The sequence below is a fragment of the Belonocnema kinseyi genome, chromosome 9 (assembly GCF_010883055.1).
Source record: "Belonocnema kinseyi isolate 2016_QV_RU_SX_M_011 chromosome 9, B_treatae_v1, whole genome shotgun sequence".
Lineage (NCBI taxonomy): Eukaryota > Metazoa > Arthropoda > Insecta > Hymenoptera > Cynipidae > Belonocnema > Belonocnema kinseyi.
The window spans coordinates 41,147,271-41,159,793 of NC_046665.1; positions in this window are offsets into that span (position 1 = coordinate 41,147,271).

Here is a 12,523-nt window from a genome sequence, read left to right on the forward strand (position 1 = left end):
AGTATTGAAAAATGTCATTCATTCAGTGGTAACGTGAGAAATATTGAATACTTCTGGATCCCGTTTTTGTCCTTTCTGTACCTAACGCTGACAATATTTTGCTGAATACCACAAAGCAACCAAGAATTAGACAAATTTTAATCCCTTTCAATTTAGCAAATCTTGCTACATTTATTTACTGTTTTTCGAATAATAATTAGGCAAAAAGCTTTTTAGAATATAGCGTCGGTCATTTTACGATGTCAGGATCAATTTCCACACAGAAGGTTCTGATGAAAAATAATTTCTTCAATTTTTTATCATGATTTTATATTTTTGCCATTGATAATATTTGAACAAAGCGAACATTTGACGATAAAGAAATGTATTCTTACATACAATCCTACTAGATTTGGCTAATTTCATGCTTTTAGAGCGTGTTCTAATGCTTCAAACGAAAATTGTGTTTTCAATGCATTCGAGGTTACGTCTGACTGCTCCGATCGGCTTTAAAAGGGATTGAAATCTTATCATTTTCGCCGCCTAATGAGAATTAAAAAACTAAGGACAGAAACGGCATTCTTAGGGATTCAAATTTTCTGATACTTTTTAATGCAAGGCTTCTTACCGAGTTGTGCTTCTACCGAAGAAAGACGATTTGTCAAAACCAAAAAACTGCAGGTCCATAGTAACTTGTCTGAATACGCTGTGTAAGATCTTTACAGCTCTTCTGAGCAGTAGCATTATTAAGACAGTTGGACCTATGTGGAAAGAGATTTGCGAACAACGTGGCTCAAAAAAAGATGCAACAGGTTGTCAGAAGAATCTCGTAATAGACAAATGCTCCTGCAAAGATGCAACATTCCACCAGCGCCACGTTTCTGTGGCCTAGATGGACTACCAAAACTCTTTCGATTCGACCTCGCATAGCTGTACTATCTATCCGTTGGAAAACACAAGGTTCATGCACACATAGTGAGATGCATAGAGAGATTGATGACCCTTTGGAGAATCAAATTTACCATTTCGTTTGGAAAAAATTGTGTCACAAAAGGCGTTATATATAGCTCTAAATAAATCAATTTGTTTGACAATAATCAGTTAGTTGCTGTACACTTTTGAATTAGGAAATATTTCTACTTATCGAATTAGCAATATTTTGTATTAATCCTTGGTGGCTTACTTTTCTCTTATTGAATCTTAGTAGAATACCACTAGTAATTCGGGAAATTTCATTATAATTTAGATTAAGAGAGAATATTTTATGCTCTCTTAAAATCAACCATTGAAATCTCACAGGTTCGCTCAGTGGAATTCTGGCACTGGATTAGTCAGTGAGGTACACTGGTTAGGTATGACAGTTATCATTCATCACCCTTGTAGAAACAATTGCAAAATTATCTTTTGAAAACTGCACTTTACTCCCACGTCAATAAAAGAAGGCTGGGCCTGGTTCACTAGTGATAATGCAAAATACTGATTCAACCAGTGATAATTTCACTAGTTCAGTTTAACCCTTGAACGTCCCCTAGGGGTCAATTAGACCCCAACATTTTCCAATTAAAACTATCATAACTTCAAATTTTGAAAAACGGACTGATAACCTCATCTGTCAACAGCGCATGAGTACCACTTTCTCTAAGTACTATTTTGTTAAGCCTAAGTACATTAGTCTTGCTCCAGCAGTGCTACAACCCGTGCAGAAATCTCGGTCTGGCCCCGATCGGGGCCAAAGCAGTCCAGGTCAGGTCCCGACCAGGGAATCCTGGTCTGGGCCAGGCCGCGGATAAAACACATGCTCAGATCGGGGCCAGGTCGGGTCTGGAATGTTGTGAAAATTTGTCCTTAATGTATTTCTGTAATAAATTTATTATTAATACAGAATCAAAGTTTCAATAACATAATCGATTGTATCACATATTTTACTCTTATAATTTAAAAACATTACAATTTTGTGCATACTGCAATTCATTTCTTGTCAATAGATTTGATAATTCGAACTCTGCATTAAATCGAAAAACCTTGAGTTCTTTAATAATAATTGAAAATAAAAGATTTTGATCAATTTCATCATATAATATTTGACCCATCCAATGATAAATATACTAATTTTACCTAAAACAATTTAATTAATTATTAATTTATTTGAGGTTAGGTTTCAATTTGCCCGCAGAGTGTAATTACTTACTCTCAGCTTCCTCGCACAGGTTTCGAGGTCTACTGATTGGTGTTTGGTGCCTCCGAACACGTGGCTTACTCGCCTTATGCATTTTTAATCATTTCTAGAATATTATAAACGAGTAGTATGTATACAAATTTCACTGCACTACCAGAAAAAATCAAGCAGCATTAGTTCTACGAGCGCGTGGAGATGGCGTTTCAGTATGAAATCGGTATCTCCCGGTCGGGCCCAGGTATGGGCCACAGAGTTTTACCGGTCAGAACCAGATCGGTATTACGTTTGAAATCGGGCGATTTCTGCACGGGAAAGTAGAATGGTGCCCGCTCAGACCCCAAGGGGGCTTGTGCGTTGTGTGAGTATATTGTATTCCAAATTTTTTTCTTCGTTTTTGTACATAAATTAGCAGATAATGTAAGTATATAGTGTTTTGAAGTGTATTAATTTTTTAGCTGTTACATTTAGAAATTGTATGTCTATTTATACCATTTTTAGATGGCTTTATAACCTACGTTCGAGTGTAAGGCAACAGCTACGTCAGGTCGATCTCGAAGAAGAAGAATTGTTAGAAATTTTTAGATATTAAAATTTTATTTTTCATAAAATTGTGATTGAAACTTACTTTATACCAATTTATCCAAATTTTTACGTTCTTTTTTAAATGAATAAATGCATATCTTTAAAAAAATGTTTTTTTTTCCTAAAATTTTCAATTTTATATGTCATTATAAATATATTTTTTTACGCACCCATAAATAATCTTAAAAGTGACTTTTAGAGATATGTATGGCCTATGTTTGTTTAAATTCTTAGCTCTTAGTAATAAAATTTAAAAAAAAACATTGATTTTTTTTTTAAATACCATTTCTTCAACTTTTTCCGGTTTTTAATTTTTTGAATAACTTAAATTTAAAACTGTATTTTGCAAATAGTTTTATATTGTAAAAGCTACTTTAGAACATAACAAAAAAAAATCAGACCAAAATATTAAATAACTTCGTCTCAACAACGAAAGTTCGGCTGGGATCCTGATGACCTCAAGAGGACATTTACGTTTTTCAAAACCTTAGGGCACATTTAAGGGTTAAGAGAGTGTTCTATTTATTGTATATTTTCAGTAGAAGATGTCTAACAACATTATACTATATGGAAGTAATATACATTCGATATTAAAATTTTTATGGAAATTCTCATGGGTTTGAATTTACAATTTGTATCCCGGGTGGAAATTTAAGTTGAGGGCTCACCATTCTACGGCTGGAGAGCCCGGCTTCAAGTCGGGAGGTGGCCGGGGAGCCCGCCTTTAAGTCGGGCTGTGACCGGGGTTTCTGATCGGAATCCGACCAGCATCGTCACTCTGTGCTGGTCTGCGTCCAGCCACGGAGCATGGCCGGGAGCTGGCCAGGAAGCCCGACCGTGGACCGGGCAAGATCAATTCGTTGCTTTTCTAGATTTAAATGATTCGGGTTTCAATTGTATGAAGAGCATCAGTCACTGAATTAGGGGATCAATTTAATTATTTTTCACAGTAGAATTGGAGCGTATCAGTATCTGAAATTCCACATGCCCAGCACACAAAAAACATTAATTATTTTCACTTTATAGTTGAGAGACAAAAAAGGTAATTAAAAAAATAAATATTAAATGATTGCGAGTATTTTAACTTTAAATATGAATAGTCCTGTTTAGAGTAAATACATATATTACATTTTTAAACATTATATTACAAATAAAATTTCTAACGCTACGGGGTATCGAACCTACATATCTATACCTAAATCTAACGCCTAGCAGTCGGGAGTGCTAACCACTGCGCTAAACTGACAAGTTGAAACTCGTTAAAAAAGCCATCCTCATAAGCTACAGTTCAGAAAAGGTTATGTACCAATTTTTAAGTTCTCTTTTCCTAATTATTTATTATTATCCGGCGTTATCAAAATATAAAATACACAAACTTTTAACAGGAACATCAATGAAATAGTTTTTCAATAAATAATTTAAATCGATTACAATTTTTCTTCGCGTGATATTTTGTTTTTTCCCGCTATAGACTATTTTACATCTTCTTACAATTACAAGAAATGTCATTTTTTATGAACATTTAAAATTTGTAACAACGGAACTCAGAAATTTAATCGTGAATGTTGAAAATTACATAATAATAAAACTTTTAACTTTCGTGTAAGGTTTGGTTTTGAGGTCACAAAAAGCATGGTTTGCAAGTCTGAACTTATGAAACCTTAAAATTTGTGGTGTCAAAAAGAAATTCACCCAATATATTTCCACGCGTGGAACATCCATGCGGCTATACGCATCCATTTCTTAATAAAATAAGAAAAAGTAATTAAGTTATAAACAAAGTTTAAAAATTTTATCATTGCCAATCAGCACCCGGCCAGCTACCGTCTGAGCATTCGATCATAAGATTTGTCCGATCAGAGCTCAGCCAGCCCCCGACTGGGTTTTTGACATAAATTTTGCCTAGCCAGTCTCTGACCAGCGCACGGCTAGGCTCTTAAAAATAAAAATAGCTCGGTCAGTCCCCGAACAGAAACCTTGTTGTACCAGGGCTAACCCGGGCTATTTCCACACGGGATAATGTATATATGAGCGGCTGACAATAAAAAGTGGAAATATCTCCTCGGTGAGTAAGAAGCAACTATAGACAAGTGCCTAAAAATATGGATATAATTTCACGGCTGTAAAAAGTGGCGATAGAATATTGGCTATAAAAAGTGTACAACGGTGCTTGGGCCGTAAGAAAGGGGATCAGAAAAACTTGGCAGTAAGAAGTGGACAAACCTCGCGTGTCGGTGAATCCGGTCTGTTACACGCTGCAAATACAAGCCTCGTTCAAAGCCGAAAATGCACGAAGACGAACCCGACTTCGCCCGACTGGCCGATTCGCTTTCAGTGGCTAACTAGCTATTAGGAGTTTTTCGGTAAACTGAATTTCCACTGAATTTTGTAAGGCGTCCAGGCCGTCAAGAGAATAAAAGAAAGTTCACGGCAACGTTTTAAACGTTTGCTTTGTGATGAATTCTAAGAGTAAATTGAAAAGAGATCACAAAACATTTTTTATTGTTTCCTACAATTTTTTAAAAGTGTGTAAAATATTTTGTAGACTTTTGCAATTGTTCCATATTAGATCATTTTAGAAAAATTGAGAAACATAATTCTTTTAAAGCCTTCTTGTGCAATATTGTTGCACTTTTTGTTTCAAATTTATGTTGGTTTAAATAATGTTCTTTCAAATTTAAGTAAGTTTAAGAGACGTTCACAAATTTTAAACGATTAAAAAATAATTAAAACTTGTAAAGATTTTTGAAGAACTTTGTAAGGTTTGACGAAAATTTAAAAAATTTAGGTTCCTAGGAATAATTAAAATAATTTTTTATTTCAAAAAATTAATTTCAAGTGATTATTTAAGTCCATTCTATCACATGACAAAAGATTTTAAAAATTATCAAAGAAGAATCTGAATTATTTTAAAGGCACCTTTTTTAATTTTTCAGAATTAAGCAACAATCAGGAAAAGGACGTGATTAGAAAAAAGAATTTTTTAAATATTCGTGTGTGAATTTCAAACGATGTTTCATTTTGAATAACCAACTTTAAAAGGAAATTGCGAAAGTTTTTTTATAAATATCAAACGATTTCCTACCATTTTTTGCAAAGAGTGTTAAAGATTTTAGAGCGACATTTTTAAGTCCGTAAGATTATCACATTCTTTAAATATAAAAAGTCAAGTAAATTCAGGAATAATTAAGTAGAATTCAAGAGATTCAAAAATAATTTAAACGTTAGAAGATTGTTAGAAAGACAAATTTTTGAAGCTGCCAATAATAAACTTTAGAAGCTTTAAGCGAATCTCGAAATATCAAGAGCATGGACAAAATTTGTTTCAAATGCTTCCGAAAATTTAGAAGATTATTAGGTAATTTTCTTACATTTTGAATGACTTTTTAAAATGTTGAGAACAATTCGAGGCAGTCTAGCATATAAATAGTTATTCGAAATATTCATGTTATGTCATTATTAATATCATTTTTTATTTTGTATGGTAGTGAAAAATTGTTTTAAATTGGTGAATTGCAAGTAGTACTTACGTAAGGTAACTTGCATATTTGTATGACTACAAAAATATTGAAAATCCTTTTGTCTTAAAAAAATGGTCTTATTTATTTAAGACGATACTTCATGTTAAAAACACTTTTTCCTTTAGGAAACGTCTTTCATGTTTTTAAACATAATACACCAAATTTGACGTAACGGCGATGAGGGGAAGGCCAAAAAGATATGTTACGGTCTGTGTCACATTGCGTGGGGGGGAGGGGGGGCATTTTAATAATTAATTAACATATTTGTAGAATAATTTTTTATTTCTTCTGTCCTAGGGTCAAATATCCCATTGGGCACAAGATTTGGCGACGTCTTTACGATATCGTTACGACATCTTTATGACAACATACGGCATCCTATGTCCATGTCCTTTCGGTGTCTTTGCGATATCGTAAAGACACCGTCAGATCATACGACTCATTTACGATATCGTAAAGACGTCGCCAAATTTTGTGCCTAATGGGATGGTAAAAAAACACGCTGTGAAATTTGGAATAAAAACTGTTGTTTACACATTAATTTAAAAGATGAGCAATATTTATAATTTTATAAAATTTCCAAAATATTATTTAAATATGATGCACATTGACTTTTATTAAGCATATTCTTTCAAATAGTTGGTAATTTTTTTTAATTCACCTGTTTTTTACCATCTTTGGCCTTAGGAAATACACTGTTTAAAATTTTTGGAGTTCTACAACACATCTACCAGATTCTACAATACAAGCGTGAATAATGAAAACAGTTCCAAATAGGTAGTCGATGACCTGGGTGCACCAGGTCGCGCCCCAGATATCTTAGCACGTATTCTATGAAAAATTTGTCAAAATTTAGATTGTTTCAACAGCCAAAATAACTAAAAATTGCGAGTCGACGATCCGGGTGCACTCGGTCGAGCAACGCGTAGTTTAATACGTATTCGACAACATTTTCAAAATTTAGATTGTTCAAACAGACAAAATTACTAAAAATTGTGAGCCGACGATCCCGGTGTACCGGGTCGAGCATCAGGTAGTTTAATACGTATTTTACGAGAACGTTAAAAAAATTTAAATTTAGTGAATAATGAAAACAGTTCTAAATGGTTAGTCGACGTCCAGTGTGCACCAGGTCGCGCCCTAGGTATCCTAGCACGTATTCTACGAGAACTTTCTCAAAATTTAGAAGGTTTCAACAGCTAAAATTACTACAAATTGTGAATCAATGATCCGGGTGCTCCAGGTCGAACACAAGGTGCTTTAAAAAGTTTCCTACCAAAATTTTTTCAAAATTTAAATTGCTCAAACAGACAAAATTACTAAAAATTGTGAGCCGACGATCCGAGTGCACCGGGTCGAAAACCAGGTAGTTTAATACGTATTCGACGAGAATATTTAAAAATTTTAAATCGTTCAAACAGACAAAATTACTAAAAATTGTGAGCCGACGATCCGGGAGCACCCGGTCGAGCACCAGGTAGTTTAATACGTATTATAAGCGAAATTTTTCCAAATTTATATTTTCTAAATAATGAAAAAAGTTCTAAAGGGTCAGTCGATGACCTGGGTGCACCTGTTCGCGCCCCAGGTAGTTTAGCATGTATTCTACGAGAATTTTTTCTGAATTTAGATTGTTCCAACAGTCAAAATTACTCAAATTTGTGAGTCGTCGATCCGGGTACATCAGATCGAGCACCAGGTAGTACAATACGTATTCTACGAAAATTAAATAAAATTTAAAGTTTGTGAATGATGAAAAAAATTCAAATGGTTAGTCGACGACCCGGGTGCACCAAGTCGCGTCCCAGGTCAAATCTACTTTTTAGTCATTTTAGCTGTTGAAACAATCTAAATTTTAAAAAATGTCTCGTATAATACGTACTAAGCTACCTGGAGCGCTACCTGGTGCTCCCGGGTCGTCGAATCACCATTTGGAATTATTTTTATTATTGACGAAATTCAAATTTTTTAAAAGTTTTTACAGAAAACGTTTTAAACTACCTTGTGTTCGACCTGGAGCACGCGGATTGTCGACACACAATTTTTAGTAATTTTGGCTATTGAAACAATCTAAATTTTAAAAAAGTGCACCCGGATCGTCGACTCGCAATTTTTATTTGTTTTGGCTGTTGAAACAATCTAAATTTTGACAAATTTTTCATAGATTACGTGCTAAGATACCTGGGGCGCGACCTGGAGCACTCGAATCGTCGACTGACCATTTGAAATTGTTTTCATTATTGACCAAATTAAAATTTTTTAAAGTTCTCGTGGAATACGTATTACAGTACCTGGTGCTCAATCTGGTGCACCCGGATCGTTGGCTCACAATTTTTAGTAATTTTGCTGTTTGAACAATCTAAATTTTTTTAAATTCTTGTAGAATACGTGCTAAGCTACCTAATGAGCGACTAGATTCACCCGCATCGTCGACTCACTAATGGTAGTTTTTTTGGAAATTGGCACAGTTTAAATTCTTAAAAAGTTCTCATAGAATATGTGCCACACTATCTGTTGCGCGAACCTGTGCACCCGGGTAGCGAACTTACCGTTTGTTGTTCTAATTTTTCTCTTCAACAGGCGTCGAGATATCCAGCTACTAGACTTGTATTATAAAATTCGAAGACATTTAAGGTAGCATACCAATGCCAGAATTTGGAAACTACAACATTGTGTATTGCAGCGTTACCTTACGTTTCGGAAATAAACTTCCAATACATGTAGTGAAAGTTTCCAACATAAATTTTTAACAGCGTAGATTTTTTGTTGTTGAAAAAACTGGCACATTTTATAATAAAACTCCTTTCTACACGACCCGTGGAAGAAAATTTTTTCATTATTTTTATTAAATAATGAGCATTTGATCTTTTGAACTCAAATGGAAAAGTGAATTCTTTTTAATTAATTATGGTTGTTTAATTGACGTGATTTATCGTACTTGACAATTGAGGAATCCCTTTTTCGCAAACAAGAAGTATGATAGTTCTTCCTTGATCGACTTTCTTTATTTTTTAATTGCTTATTGCACACACACACACACACACACATATATATATATATACACACACATACAGGGTGGACACGCTGGGGCTTACATAAATAGCGAGTTGAATGCTACCCGAATTGCATAACAGCAGAGGAGAAGCCATTATACAGGGGTATTTTCATATTTCGCGCCTTCAAAGTTTCATTTGGATCGGCCATTCGGTTAAGTCCGTGCATCTTCGGATCAAGTTTATGATAGTTTTTATGGTTGCGTTCGAAACTTCAAACGGATACAAGTGTCAAAACAATATAGGTTATGTTATATAGTAATTACAAATAATAAAAGTGTTTAATTAATAATGAAGTGAGACATGTGAACTGAGAAGTAAACGTCATGTTTTCCTGTGCCAATAACATTATAGAATGGCTGCTAAGTGACAAATACCATAAAATAGTAATAATATTCTGTGCTTCCAGTGGCCGAAGAGTGAATGGTGTTTAACGCTTATTTTTACTGCATGAAAAAGGTATGTTATGAATAGACAGGATATGTTTCAAATAAAGTGAATGAAATATTACATGCGTCAACTTTAAATTAACATTTCCTACATTTACTGATAGCGATTAGGGAAAACAGGCGAATCTGAACATAACTGTTTGAAGTTTCGAACGCAACCACGGAAACTATCATAAACTTGATCCGAAGATGCATGGACTTGGCCGAATGGTCGATGAAAATACCCCTGTATAATGGCTTCTCCCCTGCTGTTGTGCAATTCGGGTAGCATTCAACTCGCCATGTATGTAAGTCCCAGCATGTCCACCCTGTATACATACGAATATATTATGCCTTAACCAATTTTATATGTACTTTGAATAAAAAATTTTAATTGCATGAAACTTATTTCAAGTGAACAATTTCAAGGCATATCTTTCTTTCCGTCTACAAAAAATTGTAGGTTGTTCATTTTTTAAATAATCGGAAAAAACTATATTTTTAAAAATAAAGAAATGTCCTTTCTTCACTTCAACTCGTGCTGACTTTGCTGATTTTCAGAATTTTTGATTCTATTAATAATAATTCAACTACGTATCTACATTTTCTGAAAATGATATTTGAAAGAAAATCTTAAATACTTTAATGAACACAGAAACTGTTAATTTTGAGTTGCAGACAATGTAATAAACATGAAGTTCAACCTTCAAGCGCTTCGTTTATCGAGCAAATTTTAAGAAATGGAAAACCTCCAGTGAGAAAGTTACAGATTAAGGTTGAAATAAGTTTTCGTTCAAATTTCAACTCAATTTAATTAATGATTCGAAGTGCATGCATTTTTCAAATAGCAAGTGGCAATAGTCACAATGCCTTTTATGCATGTAAATGTAGAAAGGAATTTTATTAAAAAATATATCAGCTTTTTTAACAAACAACTAAAATGAATTTTTTACATTTGTTATTTTTATTTTTTAAGTGTCTTTAATCTGCTTCATGTTTACGGAAAAATCATATACTGGAAAGCGATAAAAGAAATATCTATTTCTCCAACTGATCCGAAAGGTTAAAGCCTGCACAACCGTTTGTTAACATTAAAAAAAAAATTGGAATTATTTTAAAGGCAGGTTTTCAAAACCTTTTACTAAGTAATGAAGATATTTTTATAATTTTATTTGTGAAATCTATTTCCTAAGGCCAAATACGGTAAAAAATATTGGAAAATTAGAAAAATTACCAACAACTTACAAGAATTTTAAAAATAAATGTCAATGCGTATCATATTCAAATAATATATTAGAAAATTTATAAAAGTATTAATATTGTTCATTTTTATATTAATGTATACACAGTTCAACCGTTTTTATTCGAAATTTCAAATCGGTTTTTTGTACCATGTTTGATCCTACGGCAGAATCAAGAAAAAAATATTATAAAAATATGTTCATCAGTTACTAAAATTCCCTTCCCCTCCCTACGCAATGTGATAGTTTTTCCACACATTTTTTTTTATTTTATTTTTTTTCAACGTTATTTTTCACGAATAAAATAAAAAATACGTGTCCTGTCAAGAAGTGATTCTTAACGAAATTGTAGATCTTTTTTGGTTAACTATTTTTTTTAATTCATCTTTTTTTATATCCTACATAGTTTGTTAACAAAATGGAATTTTTTATTTTCCATTATTTTTTGTGCAATCAAAATTTGAATTTTCGATTTTTGAAGAAAATCAAAAAATTAGTTATGATAATCTTGTAGGGCTTTTAAAAAGAAATGTTTTTCTTATTTGACTTTTTTTTATATCGTGCGTTTTTCGGCTTCAGATTTTGATTTTCGGTTGATTAAAAAAATTTTGAAAACGCTATGACTCTGAGAATTTTCTATTTATCAAAAAAAGTCATAAGGATAAATTGTTTGTTCTTTTTAATACTATAAACATCTGTGCACAGAATTTTCAAGTTCAGAAAAAAGTTGTCTAAAAAATTTTCAAAATGCGCTCACTTTTTGAATTTTTATCAAAAATGGCTGGTTCACGAACTCGTCCTTTCTTTTAGGACCTAAAAAAAGTGTGCCAAAGATGAATTTGATTCGTTCATTTTTTCGAGTATTTACGGACGGACGGCCGGACCGACGGACAGACAGACATACGCCATCCTAAAAACCTGATTTTCCGATTCAGGGGGTCTCGAAACGTGGAGATCCGTTGAAAAAGTGTGATGTCAAATTTCCGACAATTCTAATACTTTCTCAATCATAAATGATGAGAATGTAAAAAGGGGTTTTAAGATAAAGTGTTTTCTTTAAATAAATCAAACAACTTTTTTAACAATAAAGGCTTTTTTAATATTTTTGTAGTCATACAAATATTGAAGTTACTTAACCTAAGAACTACTTGCAATTTCCAAATTTAAAACTTTTTCCACTACCATAAAAAATAAATGATGATATTAATAATGACATAACATGGAAATTTTGAATAAATATTTATTTGTTGAAAGTTTTCAAACACTTTATTTCGAGTTGAAATTAAATTCTCAGAATGAAAAACAAGAAAATAAGTATTATCAGTTTGTTTTTTTAATTTATATTAATATAATTATTATAAGATTTTCAAAGAAATTGAAAAAAGATTCTTGAATATATCAGATGTGCAGAAAAGATTCTAGGACATTTGAAAGAAATTGTTTTATTTTACAGAATATTACAAAACATCAGGTTGAATTCCAGTTCTTTTCAAAGATACTTGGGAATGTTTACGAAATTTGTGACAAATGAAGAAATATTTAA